Source organism: Tenrec ecaudatus, chromosome 4 (assembly GCF_050624435.1).
Source record: "Tenrec ecaudatus isolate mTenEca1 chromosome 4, mTenEca1.hap1, whole genome shotgun sequence".
NCBI classification, from domain to species: domain Eukaryota; kingdom Metazoa; phylum Chordata; class Mammalia; order Afrosoricida; family Tenrecidae; genus Tenrec; species Tenrec ecaudatus.
Window position 1 is genome coordinate 185,063,931 of NC_134533.1, and position 17,890 is coordinate 185,081,820.

At 42.3% G+C, this 17,890-nt stretch overlaps 1 pseudogene; it reads left to right on the forward strand.

The window, feature by feature from the left end:
• Nucleotides 1-7,248: 7,248 nt before the first annotated feature.
• LOC142447243 (bridging integrator 3 pseudogene) lies at nt 7,249-7,836 on the forward strand (annotated as a pseudogene).
• Nucleotides 7,837-17,890: the final 10,054 nt, after the last annotated feature.

Here is a 17,890-nt window from a genome sequence, read left to right on the forward strand (position 1 = left end):
TGGAAAAACAGGAATCCAGGACATAGAAACCCCTCAGGACCAATAATGAGAGTGGCAATACCAGGAGAGGAAAGGGAAGGTAGGATAGAAAGGGGGAACTGATCACATGGATCTACATATAACCCCCTCCCTGGGAGACAGACAACAGAAAAGTGGGTGAAGGGAGACGTCGGGCAGTGTAAGACATGACAAGATAATAATAATTTATAAATTATCAAGGGTTCGTGAGGGAGAGGAAAAATGAGGAGCTGATACCAAGGGCTCAAGTAGAAAGCAAATGTTTTGAGAATGATGATGACAACAAATGCACAAATGTGCTTGACACAATGGATGGATGGATTGTGATCAGAGTTGTATGAGCCCCCAATAAACTGATTTTAAAAAGAAAAACCATCTCCATCTATGGCTGGTAATTGGGGGTCATGTCAATTATCACCTTTAGAAGACTTAAAATTTTACTCAGTCCCACCTTCTGCTTACCCCGACCCCATCCCACCCTGACTTAAGATGCTCTAATGAAAACTTTTGTGGAGAAAAAAATCAAAAAATTAAAACAAGATGTGGAGTTATTTGAAGAGGTTATCCCTATTGCTACACACAACTAAGATTTGGCTAGAGATTGAAACAAATGCAAATGTGGAACAGTTTGTTCTAAAGGCCCGAATGGAGAACTATCGATGGAGATAACTGAGAGATTACTAAACACGGTAGAGAAGCCATGGTTTACTGGCTCTTGGAATTCACAGAGGGAAATCTTCCAGAAAAACAAATCGGCGCTTTTCCAAACAATTCGTACCAACAAATGTGCTGCTCATTATGCCTCCCTGAAATATTCCAGGTTCCGGGATTATAAATAATAAAATCCAGTACCAGCACAGGGAACTGCATTAGAGTGTAATTTCTGAGCACGCGATTTGCAGGTTAGAAATCGGAGTGAAAGCCCCAAGTCAATTTGTCGGGAGGATCCCCTCTGAGCATTGCCCAGGATGCCTTGCTATCAGATATAGCACATTGGAAATCGATTAATTCTAAACAAAATTCAGATTCAATGCCTTATCAGTTGTTATCCTTTCTTGTATTTTATTATTATTCGGGATTTTTGTTTCTGTATTTTGTTTATTTCTTTTTTATTTTGCTTGTTTTCCTTTATATGAAATCCAGGATGGGCAGATCTAAAGAGACAGTAACTAGTTTAATAGTTTCTTAGGGTTATGTCAGGAGAGGTTGGGGTGGTGGTGGTAACTAATGAGTGTAAGAGTGAAGAAGATGTTCTAACATTGATTGTAGTGATGATTACATAACTTTTCAATGTGCTTAAACCAATGAATTATATATGTAACTTGTATGTCGATAAAACTGTAAAATTTTTAAAGTTTTTTTCGCTTGGTCCTAAACCTAAAAATGCTTCAGCACTGTGAACACTTAGTCCCAAAATATAGTCGAAAGGAAACGTAGTTATCAGCTGACAAACAATTCTCAGTTACCATTAGATAGAACTCGGCGGAAATATTGGCTCCACTAACATTTGGGCAATCTAGAAATGCAGTCTTTTGAATTATCATTTTGCTGGCATCAAAGCTTCTCCTACTTCCCGGACAAACTAAGTTCTTGGAAATGTAAAGATTCTATCACTTCCCATAAAGGTCTGAGCTGGTTTGAAGGAGGGAAAGGGAAATATTTATCATTTAAGAATGTAGATCACTTGAGGCACAATTATATTTAATCCTTATAAAAACTCTGTGGCTTATTTTTAACCCTTGTTTTATAGAAAAGAAAACTGAAGCTCAGATAGGTCAACTTAGGTTGCCTCCCACCTCTCATGCTTAGCAATTTCTTTCTATCTTTTTTTAAAGTGATTTCTTCAGGTGGATGTGCGCAGACAAGGATCACAGAGCTTAGAATATATCTTCCATTTCATCAAGAGCAATTTCCATTACCACAGGTATTCTTAAGATCAAGCCTCCCTGTAGTTTTCTAGATGGCAGCTTCGTTAGATTTGGTTTTCCGGAGAGTTGTCCTTTTCTAGAATGGTCAAGCTTTAAAGCTGTCCTTAAAGCTCAGCTACTCCGATGAGGCAGACACCTAACCTTAGCGTTGAAACTAGCAATGGTTTAACTGTAAACAGTCGAAGCAGGCATGCACTAAAACCGAACGGAAAGGGAAAACAATACAACATATCATTTCACAGCAGCCTGTGACTACACGTCCTGGAATCCTGTGACACTCAGAGAGTACAGTTCCCATCTATAGAGAGAAGAGATAGCTAGCCCTAGAATCGCAATGCTGCCTAGAAGGGGCTGTTTGGTGGCACTAAGTAAAGCAAGCATCTCGCCAGTGTAGCCTTTTGCCAAATATGGGCTTTCTAGGTGCCGTGTTGCAATCTATATTGCATGCAGCACAAAATGTAAATAAGAAGAGGCTGCAGAGTGATTTGAAATTTCTGCCTATTAAAAAGCTTTGCGGTGGTGATTAATAAGCGGGGGCTTCAAGTGGTTCCTGGGAAAGTTCCATGATCATCTATTCCATTTCCGTGAACTTCTGGAAGGCCTCCTCCTAAGTCTATTAACTAAAGGGAGCTTAACTCTGGGCAGATGGTTCTCCTCTCTCAGTAATGTGCCAATTGCCTCGTTCCCAACTGACAGCTCAGTGAAACAAGGACTTGAATTTCATTCCACAGTCTTATGGGAACATTAAGAGGCAAGTGAAAAAATTAGTCTACAATCTCTCATATAATGAAATTATAAAATCATTTGCAGGCATCACATTAAGACACAAAGGATGCAGAGTGCTATAAATCTGAGCGTGCTCAGACTGTGCTGAAGAGTAAGTAATGCCGATGCATGAATTAGCATTAGCAGTGCTGCTCCAGAACTGGTCTCCTTGTACACTACCAGTCTTAGCACAAGCAAACGAGGGGGAAAGGGAAAAGTCAAAACCAGAAACCAAAAGGAAATCGCTAGCAAAGATATATACTATCCCAAAAGTAAGTCTAGCGCAGGAGCACAATATTAAATGTAACCATTTTTAACCTCTGTAAAAGAAAGTAAAATTATCTTTGGTGGAACAAGGGTCTGCCATAATTGTATGTCATCCCAAAGAGACAATCTTTTGTTTAACCAAGCAAGAATAGTATGCTGTTTTATACTGGCACTCAAATAGAAATTCCTTTTTAAAATGATGTTTGAAAAAAAATTGGAGAACAATTTAGAATAACTAGGGTCATGTCAAGTTAATCAATAAATGGAGCTAGTATGAGCCAATTTTCCATTGCAAAGATTTAAGTTCCAATTATCGGTGAAAATAGTAAAGGATTTTTTTAATACTCCAGGAACCTGGAATAGTATTGGAACCAAACACAGGTTCTGGGGAATTGAGGCTTGGGCTTTAATATATTGGCCTTGGGGGTGGGGTGGGGGTTAAGATAGAGGTGCTGCTACAATTTGGACACTTGAAATGAGCCAGTAACAAGCCCCAAGCATCTGATCCATGAAATGCAAACTAAAAAGACTGACACATTAGAAAAAAACATCAGAAGAAATATTCTAGTTGGATAGGAAAAAGCCACCTGCAAGAAATGTAAAAATCTAGGCTCATCTAGTATACAGGAGCTTCTCTCATGGGGCAGGATTTCGAAACAAAAAACAAGGAGCCTCGTAAAACGGGCGTAGAACCAATAACGTGACTGCTACACTCTCTGAAGCAAACAAAACCACTTTGAGAAATGCCTCCGACTCAGTCCCTGGCAACCTTCCTCAAAGCAAGTTAAGAATAAGCTCACAATCAAAAATTGCAGATCAAATAAGGAAATCAGATACCATGAGGAAGAAATAGTATATTGTATTAGTCTGGGTGCTTTAGAGAAACAAATCCACAGAAACTCATGTACAAGAGAGAGTTTTATATAGAGGTTAAGTGTCCATCAAGAAAACATCCCAACCCAGTGCTGCCCAAGCCCACAAGTCCAACATTAACCCATATGTCCAACACCAGTCCACAAAGTCCTCCTCCATCTCACAAAACAGACACAATGATGCCGACTACAGGAGGACAGCTGAGTCAGTGAATATGTAAACATCTCAGCGCTAGCAGGGGTCTCCACACGTCTGCTCCAGCTCCCAGGGCTGCATCAGGGTAGGTCCATGTGACTTCTCCTTGGGGATGTCTTGCAGGAAGTCAGTCTTGCAAGCTGAAGCAGGGAACTACTAAGGCAGCTGCCCCGGTGTGACCAACAGAGAGCAAGAGAGCCAAAAACTAGAAAGGTGAGGCTCACTGAACCATTTATTCCTCCGCCCTTCAATTAACCCCACTTGTGTTTATCGACCAGGTTGGCACAATAAACTAACATATATATAAAAGATTTTCTAATTTAATGATTAGGTATAATATAACTATCTGAGTTTATAAATAATGTGTATTTTAAAGAACTAAAGTTAAAATGTTGATTGGTTAAAAAAGGAATGACAGAAATTAAAAACAGGCTAATTATGCTCATTGATATTTCTTGATTTCTGAATTATGCCCTGAAGCATTCCTCTGGTAAGAGTCTCTCTCCCTCCTTGGCTACTCTCTTCTTTTATAAACAGAAGAAATTAGGACAAGGGCCTGCCCTATTTTGAGTAGAATTTAACTGATATCCTTTTTTCATTCCCTACATTGAGGGGATCAGAACTCACAGCGACTCTCCGAAAGGTCCCTGAGGCTGTCAACTCTTGTTTACATCAACATTGGAGGACTGCAAAAAACATGAAGGACGTTTTTGGGGTGGTGCAACATCCTACAGCTGGATCGTCCGCATAGTAACAGGACTGTCTGACAAGCTTTCAACTGGACGCTTTCACTGCGTATACCTCCATGGCTGGCATTAAAAAATCACCTCACTCCTCTCTGGTACCCCAAACCAGAGAGAAACAGCACAAAGTGAATATTTTCACTCAGAGGGAGCAAAAAGACAGTCTGCAAAGGTTTACTAAGAATTCAATCCCTCCAAATATCAAAGTCATGGAAAAGAACTGAATTCGAATCATCGTAAGGGTGCCGTTGGCTTGGCAGTTCCGTCATCTCAACTCAGACACAGGTCAGGCAGCCTCACACCTGGGAAGCAGCTTGCCCAGTTAGGATTCATTTTCCATTCACTTCCTTTTTGGTTTTTTTAAGTTGTAACAGAAACGTTCACTTATGTCATGGTAACTAAATCATAAGTATATATCTAAGTGAGATTAAATTTGTTGGATCAAGAAAATCAGGGGGGAATTCAAATTCACACCTTACAAAGTGAAAGTAGCATGACTTTAAGTCCGGCCCTTCCTTCCGGTGCTCCTCAAATCCTTCGTTTGCGATCACGAAAGGAGCAAGCGGAATGATCCCTGGACTCACACTGTATGAGTTTATGACAACTCGGAGTTGAACAAGGAGCTACTGAACTTCAAAGGCAAAATGCTAAAATGGGGATAAATTAGCGACCTGTAAAATCTAACTGCTACGGTAGATTGAAGTTGTACAATTTCTGAGAGGAGGCAAATGTTTTCCTCAAAAATCTTCACTTGGGAGTTTTTTACAATAGGAACTAATCATCCACCAATGCAAGCAGAAAGAACATATAAATGTCAATATTTACGTGACGTGTAAGGAGAATGTGTTAATAACAGTTTCATGCATCATGTCATATTCCTCTAAGGTTGTATTTAATTCTTTTAAGAGATTTCAAAACAGTGGCCAGCTCAAACCAGATGAAGTAAAATCTAAAGTTGATTGGTAAAATACCACCAGATCTCAGAAAACCTATTTTACTCTCCTAGGGCTGCCATAATAACAGAAGAAAACATGGGTGACTTGGGGGGGGGGCGGAATCCAGAAATGTGTTTTCTCACCATTCTGTAGGCTAGAAGTGCAAATCAGGTTCAGAGAGGAGCTCTGTTGTGGCTGGCCAGAAATCCTTTATAGAGGTCTCTTCACACAACATATCCTCATGTCTCTCTCCCTCCATGACTACTCTCTCTTTTCAGAAATACCCCTTAGAAGGAATTAGGACTAGGACCTTCACTGTCTTGAGTATGATTAACTGACAGTATCTTTTTGTTATTGTTGCTGTTTGACCTTTCTGAATATAATTTTATTGGGGCCTATTACAACGCCTATAACAATCCATACATCGATTGTATCAAGCATATTTGTGCATATGTTGCCATCATCATTTCTACACATTGACTTTCTATTTGAGCCTTTGGTATCAGCGCCTCTTTTTTTCCCTCTCTCCCCCACCCTCCCACCCTCATGAACTCTTGATAAATCCTAACATTATCATTTTACATGTACGGTCTCCCTTGACCCACATTTCTGTTGTCCTTCCCCTCAGTTGGGGGGGGGTGTAATAATATCTTTTTTTTAATCACTGCCATTGAGGGGATCCCAGCTCATAGCAATTCTCTCCAGGGGCTCTGAGACTGTAAATCTTCACAGGAGCAGACAGTCTCAGATCTCTCCCCTGGAAAGTCTGGTGTTTGAATCACCAACCTTGTGGTGATTCACTTACCCCACAGAACCACCAGGCTCCTCAGAAAAGAATCCTAATTGCCAAAATAAAGTGACAGATGCAAGGACAGGGCTCAGGACTTCAAAATGCCTTTTTGAGAACACAATTCAACCTACTACTGCAGAGCCTACAGACAGTACATAAGCATAGGCCTTGAAAGTGCTGAACCTGGGACATCAAGACTTCAAATCCCTCTTCCTGACTCCCTAGGGTGGTCGCGGGTCATCTCAGCTTCTCTTTGTCTCATCTGCACAGGCTGGTTTTCATAGGTTCCAGTTGCTGTTGGCAAATTAGGGCTGTCCCATGCCCAGAGCTTCAGTTCTCCATGCCCATTCTGCTTGGACCCCACAGCAAATAGCTAACAACTCTGTTTCCACTTCAAATTTCGGACAGAATTCAGATGTTCCAGCAGCTGGAAGACAGACCAAGAGACTGCAGATGGACATGAAGAAGAGAACCGATGCTGGCCTTCCCTAGATGTCTGGGCCCAAGCAGGCACCTGTTAAGCATACTCTTTTCTGCAAGGGGCACCTGGCCATGCTGACAATGGAGGGAATACCTGTTCCTTGCCCGGGAGCAGCTGGGCTGAGCTGCCTGTGTGAGTGCTGTCACCTCTGGTTTGTGGCCCCGGTTCCAGGGCTAGACCCAAGGACCTGAGGACCCAAGGACCTGAGGACCCAAGAACCTGAGGACCCAAGGATCCGAGGACTTTGGTCACCATGTCAAAATCTGCCATGAAGATCTCCTCGGACCTACTCTCCAAGCCCCTCTGTGAGCAAGACCGGGAGTTCTTGAACATGGTGACCACCCTGGACACTGCCATGAAGCGGGTGGATGCTTTCAACCAGGAACAGGTGAACCAGATCCAAAAGACGGTGCTCGAGCCCGTAAAAAAGTTTGGCAGTGTCTTCCCGAGCCTCAACATGGCAGTGAAACAGGCCCTGCGGGACTACCGGAGGCTGCAGGCCAAGGTGGAGAAGTATGAGGAGACGAAGAACCGGGCCAGTGCTGGCCAAACTCCACCAGGCCTGGGAAGAGCTTCGGCCCATATGGGATGACTTAGAGGCCCAAGACAGGCAGCTCCTGGATGAGATGCCGAGGTTCTACAGCAGCCGCCCAGCTACTTCCAGCCCAGCTTTGAGTCCCTGATTCAAGGCCAGGTGGTGTACTACTCAGAAATGCACCAGATCTTCGGAGACCTGACTCAGCAGCTTGACCAGGCAGGCCACAGCAATGAGCAGCGGGAACGGGAGAAAGAGGCCAGACTGAGCGAACTGAGAACCCTTTCCATTGTGGCTGATGACTGACTGCCGGGCTCCCTCCAAGGGCCTTTGAAATAACTTCAGACTCCTCCCACATCCACCTATCCGAGGCCCCTTCCAGGGGAAAGGGTGGCAAGCAGCAAGCTGGGGATATAGCTTTATCCCTGCACAAACTCACCCACCCTTGGAAATGAGTGTGTCTTCCCTTGAGTCTGTCACCAGCCTGCAGAGCCTCCGCACTGTGGCCTCCCCACTGATTGACAGGAAGCAACCCCAAACACAAGGCAGGCATTGCAGAACACGCCAGGGGCTTTTTATTCCCATAAGAGCTGTCCAAAGTACACCCTCCAGGCCTGGGGGCATAGCCACCGTCAGCCCTTGGCAGGCATGGGTTTGTCAGCTGAGGGTCTCAGTCCTGTGTGGGCAGCCACATCACATCTACCTCCAAAGCACCCCTCCCGGAGAGCCACTGACACCACTACCTTTTTGCCTTTTTAAAGACTCATTTAGGAAGCCCATGACACTGCCCTGGGGGACAGACCATCGGTGGTTCCCCCAAGCCACGACAGAGGGAGGCCTCCTCCCCAAAGCCTACCGCCCCTCTCCCCCAAGCCATCACTATCCCTTAGGTGTGGTGTAGGGAAAGGCCCCAGGTAACTGAGATTCAACTTCTCTGTCAGAGGCCACACTAAATGTCACCGGCAAATCACAGATCTCAAAAAACAAACAAACAGACAAAGAGTGGGTTTGTCTCTCACCAGAAATTTGTAATTTTATTTTTTTTCAAGTAAATTTTTCAATAAAAAAAAAAGAGAGGGGGATAGACTACTCACCTAAAACTCTGTGGTCAGCAGAGCAAAGTCAAATGATGCTTCAGGAGGAGCTTGATGCTCCTCAGACAACAGAGCATGGCCTTGGCAGGCAGTGCACAATGTGCCTAAAGAGATTTTCTACAAGTCTGGAAATTACACATGGGAAAAGCCTAGGAAATGGGCCTAAGAAGTGGGACCAAGGACAACCAAATGTAAACTAGCTTAATGATGACTGCCTCATTTCCTAAAATGATTTTCTATAACTAGTATAGAAATATGAAATGGGTTCAAAATGTTCATGGGAAATTAAAAGATGGTGGAATTTTCCCCACAGACTTTTTGAAGCCTCCTTCTAGTTCTGCTGCACTTTAAATATGTAGGATGCCATTAAGAGTAATATTCATGGAAAGCAGGCCAAAACTGGAGTACCATTTCTGTACAAATGGTACTATGGGGTCCTAAAGAATCATTGTTAATAGGAGTAAATTGTAGCGCATGGGATCATATTCTGAAATCAAAATTGAAGAGCTAATGGAAGACCAAGATAAAAGGTAACCAACTGTCTTTGAGCTGGAAGACAAAGGTATAATTATTTAAGCTGAAGGAGAAAAGACAAAGGTCTAGTTAGCTGCATGTGAGGGAAGATAACTAATGTTGCTGTTGTTGTTGTCGTCACAAGGTGTCATCAAGTCAGTTCCAACTCATCATGCCCCTGTGCACAACAGAACAAACCACAGCACAAAGATCTGTGATTCAAACCCGCCAGCCACTCTACGGGAGAAAGAAGAGGCTCTTTGTCTGTCTTCATAATGATTTGCAATCTCGGGAAGCCTATAAAGGGACACTGTGAGTTGGAATCAACTCGTTGATATATAGAGATGTAAATGTATAATACTAGATATTCACAGGAACATTAACAATTTGTATAATTGGGCAGCAAGATTATATCTAGGAGACTTTTATTTTGGTTGGGTGTGTTGTTCTCCATTTGTCAACTTCTATCACAAACTGGCACTGCTGTCACCATCACAGGACAAAGCTTCCCAGTCCCAAAAAGGAGAAGGCTCTTGCTCTCCACTAGGCTGGTGTGAAGGATGCAATCCTGCCAAGGGCCAGCACAGAAGTGACAGTGAATGTTGAGTGTCTGGAAGCAAACATTGTTTCCTTCATTAATTATTTTTGTTTTGTTTTCTTCATTAATTTGCAGAATGTATTTAAGCTCTTCCTACCAAAGAAAAACACAACAGTGTGTTTACTTTTAACGATGAGTTCCTGCCAAAATAATTAGGATCTTATTCAGAATCCTAAAAAGCATTAATGCAGGCAATTTCAACAGCAAGGAACATAATAAAAGAGTAAAATATACAATTGAAACAAACTAATCTCATTAAAAATAAGGCATTAATATAGAAACGGTCTAGACTCTCATCATAAAGACCTTTGATCTCATAATTTTGATCTCAGAATGCAATTGCAAAAAAACTTTATTTTCTCATCTTAATGGTGCCCTTATGACCATGCTTGAGCCTCTCTGAAAATGTCCACAGGATTACCAAGATAAGAATAGTATGGCTGGCAGAGAGGAAATATATGATTCACAAGAAAACAAGTCAGAACGACCATGCTAATAATTATTAACCATGTATTAATTTGCATAAAAACCAAACAAATTGAGTTAGGTTAGAGCAAATATGACCCCTCTCTCCATCTTCCCCAAGTCTGGTGATCACACGTGATTAATGTGATCAATGTCACCAGACCATACAGGCGACAAACACTGAAGTAGCAAGTACTGAAATTATCTATATATATATATATAATCTTTTGAACAATTAGAACAAAGCAAAACACATCCAGCCATTCTTTTGAGTGCTAAAGATGTTGACCTATCATGAGTCTTTTACTGTTTTAAAAGCCAGATATTCCTTGAGCCAAATTCAGCTCAGCCCTTGATTATTTGCAATATTTTGAAAACAAGCAAGTGACCAGGACGAGCAAGCTAGAGGAGAGGGTCACAGTGGGTTGTGGACATCCTGAGAGGGGACACAGGAAAGCAAAACTCCAAGTGAAAGACTCATAAAACCAAGCACGGCTCATCATTATGCTTACAGTCAATTCCTTGCATAGTCAGTTAATGAATTCAGTAATTAAATTCCAAAACAAAAGCAGATGTACTTTTAAAATCATGAAAACATTCACTTCATCCCCTCTCATTAAGAAATGGAAAGCAAGCCACTCATTCCCTGAGATGCTCTGTTTCCTCTCCTGAAGACAAGGTGGAAACTCTCTCAGCATCTTCCCATTGCAGTTCCATTCTCACCGCGGAAACAATGGGCAGCACTCATTAGAAATGCCCTTTATAAACCATAACCCTCCAATCGAGAGCTTTAAACAGAACTGGCTGCAAAGGAAGCACGTGCCTGAGAATAGACGCCTGCCTGCCCATGGAGAGCGCTCCCTCAGTACTGATGCTGCTTCTTTGTGGGCTAAACCAAAACACCGGTGGAGAAAAGGAAGGGGGGTGGGCGGGTTACCACTACTGAGTCAATTCCAGCTCACAGTGACCACATAAGATAGAGTAGAAATGCCCTGTCAGGGTTCCAAAGTGGCAGTCTCTACCCTTCTTTCTCCCACTGAGCAGCTAGTGGGTCAAATCACGGACTCTTTTGTTAGCAGCTGGGTGCTTAGCCATTAAACCCAGGCTCCTAAACACTGGCTTCCAAAAGTTGTTATGAAAAATGCCATTATCTTTTCATTGCATTTTTCCATGAACTTTTTTACTCCCTCCTGTATAGACGGCAGACTTACCACTGATTGTCAGCATCAACAGTCCTCGCTTTCTTTGCTCAAGTTACTATCGTTCTCTCTTTCGGGCTCTCTCCTAATTTCTTGGGTCTTTTCCTTTTGCGTTACAAGTAAAGTAGCTCAGCATGCTATCGCAGACATGAACATACCGGGTCCCTTCCAGCTGCTCAGCTGTGGGGAGGGCAGTCAGAACACAGCCTCCAGCCTCACACAGCCTCCTCAGAGCAGTCAGCCCTGGTGAGTGAGTCTAGGGAAGGTAAGGGGAGAAAGAACTGACCGTTTCACCCCAAAGTGAGCTAACTCTAGGCTGGCCTGCCAATGAGCCCAGACTGGTTGAGCCTGTGTCACACATCACCTTCTTCCTCTGAACGACGCTGCTTCCAATTATTTTCCTTTCACAGACAATGATCCCTTATAAATAGGTTGCTTCCCAAGCCCATTTCAGCATCTACTTCAAAGGAATCCAGCCTGCAACAATGCAGAAGAAATTGTTCATATGAGCATATTTTTTTCATTCACTCACCTATCAATAAGTGTATGAGTGTCTTAAGTGATCTAGGCTCTGTGCTTCATGATGAATACATGAAAAACTATCCCCCTCCTCTCTTGGCCATCACTACCACACAATGAGCAGTGACTCCTCCTCACTGTGAACTCCATGGTTCATATTTGAGGCCCTCTTGTATAGCTAAACTCTTGTAACCAGGTGTGTGTGTGTGACTACCTCATTTCTCTGACCAACTAAAAGAAACCAAGGTCAAGGGTATGAGTAGCCCATTGTTTCTCTCTCTCTCTCTCTCTCTCTCTCTCTCTCTCTCTCTCAGATCAATTTGTTTGTCACTAAAGACTCCCAAGTCCATTTCAACCTCACTTTCTTTTCCAAGACTAGAAATCTACAGGAGCCAACAGCCTTATCTTTATTCTGTGGAGAGGCCTGTGGGGTTCAACCGCTGACCTTGTGGTCACTTAACCCACTACACTTAACCCACTACACTACCAGGGCTATTTTGATTCTTTTAAGGGATTAATAAAAATCAATGAATCACTGGAAAATCTAACAAAAAGTTGCAAGGGTGACTCAACATTAGAAAAGCAATTGATACAATCAACCACAAAAAAAGAAAAAGAACCACATGATCATATTGATCAGTGCAGAACCAGAATTTAAGAAAAGAAAGGAAGGGGAAGGTACACATACCTCACATGAGAAAAGAAATAGGTTACATCACAACAGGACCACCTGAAATAGAAAGGATAATGACAGAATGCCAAGAAGTTCTGTAACCCCGAAAATTTGAAAGCAGAAAACCTGTAACAATAAAAGCCATATATGAAAAATCAACAGCCAACATCAAGCTCAATGGGAAAAAACTAGCAACATTTCCACTTAAAACAGGACCAGCCCTGTGGGGCCGACCCCAATCCCAGCTACTTAGAACCCCTCCCCAGATGAGTGCACTACAGAGGACAGCCCTGAAGATCCAGCCCACACTCCCACTCAGAGCAGCCAAGGCACAGAGGGGACTGTAGTGCTCCCCACCACGAGACATCACATCCCATCACCGACCCACATGCTGCAGGGACAGCACTAGACACAGTGTGGGAATTGTGCCCAGTCTGACCCCCCACCCCGACCCCCGACCCAGGGCAAAACACAAAGGGAGTGCAACACAGCAGCAAGTGGGACAAAGCAATGAAGTCCCTGAGTAATCCTGAAAATAGACTTCAAATTTGGAGGGCAGGGCTTGGCACCTTATCACACTGGGTCAGAAAAACATACATAAGGGTCAGCAGACAGACCTGGAACTATTTATATGCACTTTTTAATTATTATTTATTCTTCTTGTTTTTCATGTCTATCTATAAAAGATAGGCAAAATAACTAATCCTAAGGAGAAAACCATGAGATCGATGGTTACAGGTAGACAGGGGAGAAGGGGAGATGGGGGGAAAGAGTGGGGGTGCCAACAAACTAGGGAGAAGGGAACAACAAGAGATCTAAAATCGATGTCAAGAAGGATGTAGAATGATGGGTGGGGTTTGATCAAGTGCAATGTAGCTGAGGGGAATTACTGAGAGCTGAATGAAGGTCAAATATGATAGTGGGACAGGAAGAAAGTAAAAGGAAATAGAGGAAAGAACTAGGAGGCAAAAGAAATTTATAGAGGTATAAATATAGACATGCTGTGGTAGTTATATAATCTGCTGTCAAATTGGAGGAATAGGAGTGAAGAGGTAGAGTTTAGCCTGTCAATCAGGTAGCAGCTTGATGACCTCATTTGGAGGCTCAATGGAGATAAATAGCTTGCTTGAGGTGGGACACACGTGGAGTCCCTGGGAGACATTGTAGCTGACAAGACACATGGAACTACCTCGTGCCCTGAGCTTAAGGAGCTCCTTGGAGACCCCTGCCAGTGCTGAGATGCTTGCAATGCCACTGGATCCACAAGACTTTCCACCCACTGGCCTGTGATCTTCCTACATTCATCGTCATTGCATATATTTTGTGACTCTGAAGAGGACTTTATAGATTGGTAGTGGACATATGGGCTAATATCAGACTTACGGGTTTGATCTAGACTGGGCTGGGATGCTTTGTTAATGTACAATTACTCTTTATATTTATGGCTCTTTATTATACACATATGAGTGTTGATAAATTTGTTTCACTTGTCTACCCGGACTAACACACAGGTACATATGTAAATATGTTAATTTATAATGATAGGGATATAGGTCTATGTACATATATTTATACATTAAGTATTAAGGTAGCAGACAAACATTGGACCTCTACTTAAATACTCCCTCAATGCAAGAACACTTTGTTCTAATAACCTGGCATTCTGTGATGCTCACCTCCTTGACCCAATCTCTGAAGACAAAAATGGGTATATAAGCAAAGGTGGTGAAGAAAGCTGATGGTGCCCAGTTATTACAAGATATAGTGTCTGGGGTCTTAAAGGTTTGTAGTTAAAAAAAAAACCAGCCATCTGGCAGGGAAGCAACAAAGCCCAGGAAGAAGCACATCAGCCTGTATGATCACGAGGAGTCGACAGGATCACGATCAGACATCAGAAGACCCAAAAAAAACAATCATTTCAATGAGAATGAGGGGGGGTGGAGTGGAGACCCAAAGCCCATCTGTAGACAATTGGACATTCCCTCACAGAGGGTCACAAGAAAGGGACGAGCCAGCCGGAGAGAGCACCAACACAAGACATTACATTCCTCTAGTTCTTTAATACTTTGTCTACCCCCACTATCATGATCCCAATTCTACCTTACAAATCCAACTAGACCAGAGCATGTTCACTGGTACAGATAAGAGCTCTCAAGACATGAAATCCAGCACAGATAAACCCCTCAGAAACAATAATGGGAGTATCGATACCATAAGGGGAGGGGGAAGGTGTGCAGAGAAGGGGGAGTAAGGAGGAACCAATCACAATGATAGACAGATAACACCCCACCCCACCCCCTGAAGGGGATGAACAACAGAAATGTGGGTGAAAGGAGACAGTAGACGATGTACAATACGAAAATAATAATATTCGATGATTTGTCAAGGGGTCACAATGGTGTGGGATGGGGAGGGTGGGAAAAAAAGAGAAGCTGGTAGTAAGGACTCAAATAGTAAGTAAATGTTTAGAAAATGATTATGGCAATATATGTACAAATATGCTTGATACCATTGATGTTATAAGATTGTTATAAGAGCTGTAAGAACACCCCATAAAATGATTTATTTAAATTTTAAAAACCAACCACGATCAGACAGGGATGCCCCCTATAGCCACTCTCATTCAACATTGTGCTGAGTCTTAGCTAGAGCCATCAGACAGCAAGAAGAAATCAAAGGAATATGAGGGGGTCCCCCTGAAAAAAAGGAATTTGTTTTTCAGAGCTATATATTTAAATTTTTTTTACAAAACAACCTTTTCACCTTCATAGTACTCTACACTACATTTAATACATTTGTGATTCATTATTGGAAACATTTTCAAACTCATCTGTTTGGATGGCTGACAGCACCTCCCTTGTTATTTTCTTCACTTCTATATCGCCAAATCACTGTCCTTTGATGTCCCTCTTCACTCAAGGAAACAAAAGGAAGTCACACGGAGCTAAGTCAGGTGCACGAGGCAAGAGAGGCTCATTGTTTTTTGCCAGAAACTGGCCCACTGAGATGGCTGCATGAGCAAGTGCATTGTCATGGTGGCAAAACCAGTCCCCGCCTGCCACGATCAGGCCAGAACAAGGTCTGTCATCACTTAAAATTTCACCTTTTGGAAATGAGAAAGCCACTTGCACACTGCAGTTATTTCCATAGCACTGTCCATGTAAACTGTGTTCAACATCACAACTGTTTCTGGGGCATTTTCCCCAAGCAGGAAACAACATTTCACAGCTTCACACTGTTCTCTTATATCAGCCATCACACAAAAAAATGAGGTGCTAGCAAAACTTCTTTTATTTAAAAGTTCACTGTGACCAGAGAGAACCTTTCCAGGAGGCGTGACTGCGCGCACTAACTCAGAGCAAGATACGAGATGCTCGCCTAGAGGAAAACATGAGCGCTATGAAAGCTCCGCTCCCCCAGCTAAATTTTAGTGTTGGGGGGGGGGGGTACCTCCGTGTACAAATAGTGAAAGAAGTAAAACAGTCGCTATTTACTGATGATAGAATCCTATATCGAGAAAACCCCAAAGTCTAAAAAGAAAGCCTTCTGGAAATAATGAAGGGGGTCACCAAGGTATCAAGATACAAAACTAATAACCAGAAATCATTCAGCTTCCTGTATTCCCATGAAGAGAGCGACAGAAAAGAAATTTAAAAACCAGTATCATTTATAATAACCACATGAATGATGACATATGTAACAATAAACGACCTATACAGAGAAAACTAAGAACATTACTACAGGACACCAAAAAAGACCTACAAAATTAGAAGAATATCCTATGCTCAAGAATGGGCAGGCTTAATATTATGAAAATGCCAATACTACCTAAAACAATATACAGATACGACACAACCCCAATCCAAATCCCAAGTGCATTCTTTAAAGAAATGGAAAAATGAATTACCAATTTATATGGGTAGGCAAACTACCCCAAGTAAGCAAAGAACTTCCTAGAAAGAAGAACCAAATAAGGGGCCTAGCTCTACCTAGGCCTCCATAGCTACAGTAGTCAAAACAGCCTGGTACTGCCTGGTTCAACAAGAGATATATAGACCAATGGACCAGACAGAAAACCCAGATATAAATGCATCCGCCGACAGGTAGCTAGTCTTTGACAAATGACCTAGAAATATCCAATGGAACAAAGACAGCCTCTTCAACAAATGGTGTTGGACAAACTGGATCTCCTTTCGCAGAAGAATGAAATAAGACCCCCACCTCTCACCATGAACAAAAATGAGCTCAAGAGGGATTAAAGACCTACATGTAAACCCCAGAGTTATCGGGGTCTTCAATGAGAAAGACAAATTTAAGGGCCCTATGGGAGGGCATACGTAGACTACTGAGTATAAATAAGGAGGAGCACACAGCAGAGGACAAGATAGATGGCTGGAACCTGCCTGCCGAAATTACATCACTTATGCACATCAAGTGAAGTTAAATGAGAGCCCACAGATTGGAAAAATAATTTACCAACAACACATAGAACAAGGGTCTAATTATCAAAAGCTACAGAACTCTATAAGAGCTCGATAAGAAAATAGTGAACGACCCAATTAAGAAATGGGAAAAAAGACATGGACAGACAGTTCACCAAAAATGAAGTACAATTGACTAACAAACACATGAAAAGCTGTTCACAATCACTAGCCATTAGGGAGATGTGAATTAAAACCACAGTGAGATACCACTTTCCATTCGCAATGCTAGCCCAATTTATAAAACAGAAACCAATAAATACTGGAGAGGATGTGGAGAGATTCAAACTCATATACCCTGGTGGAGGACTTGTAAATGCATGCAACTACTATGCAAAACAATACGGCAATACTTAAAACAACTTGGAATTGAAATCGCATACGATTCAGCAATGCCGCTATGCATATTCCCCAAAGAAACAATAGACACACGAGTGGCTTGTGATCTCCTATATCTATAGCAGCACCATTCACACTAGCAAGAAACTGGAAGCCGCCTAAATGCCCAACAGTGGAACAATAGATAAAGAAACAATGGTACATACGCAAAATGGAATACTATGCATCCTTCGAAAATGATGATGAAAACATGAAACACTACATGACATGAAAGGACCTGGAAACCATTATGCAGACTGAAGTCAATCACAAAGGGACAAATATTGTATGCGTCCACTCCTATAAGAAGAAACACCAATTAAACAAATTTTAGGGACCAATTCCCAAACAGAGGGATAGAATGTCTACTTACCGGTCATGAACCATACATTCCCCCCACTTATGTGCCCTTCATAAGCACCACCTCAAAAGAGGAGACC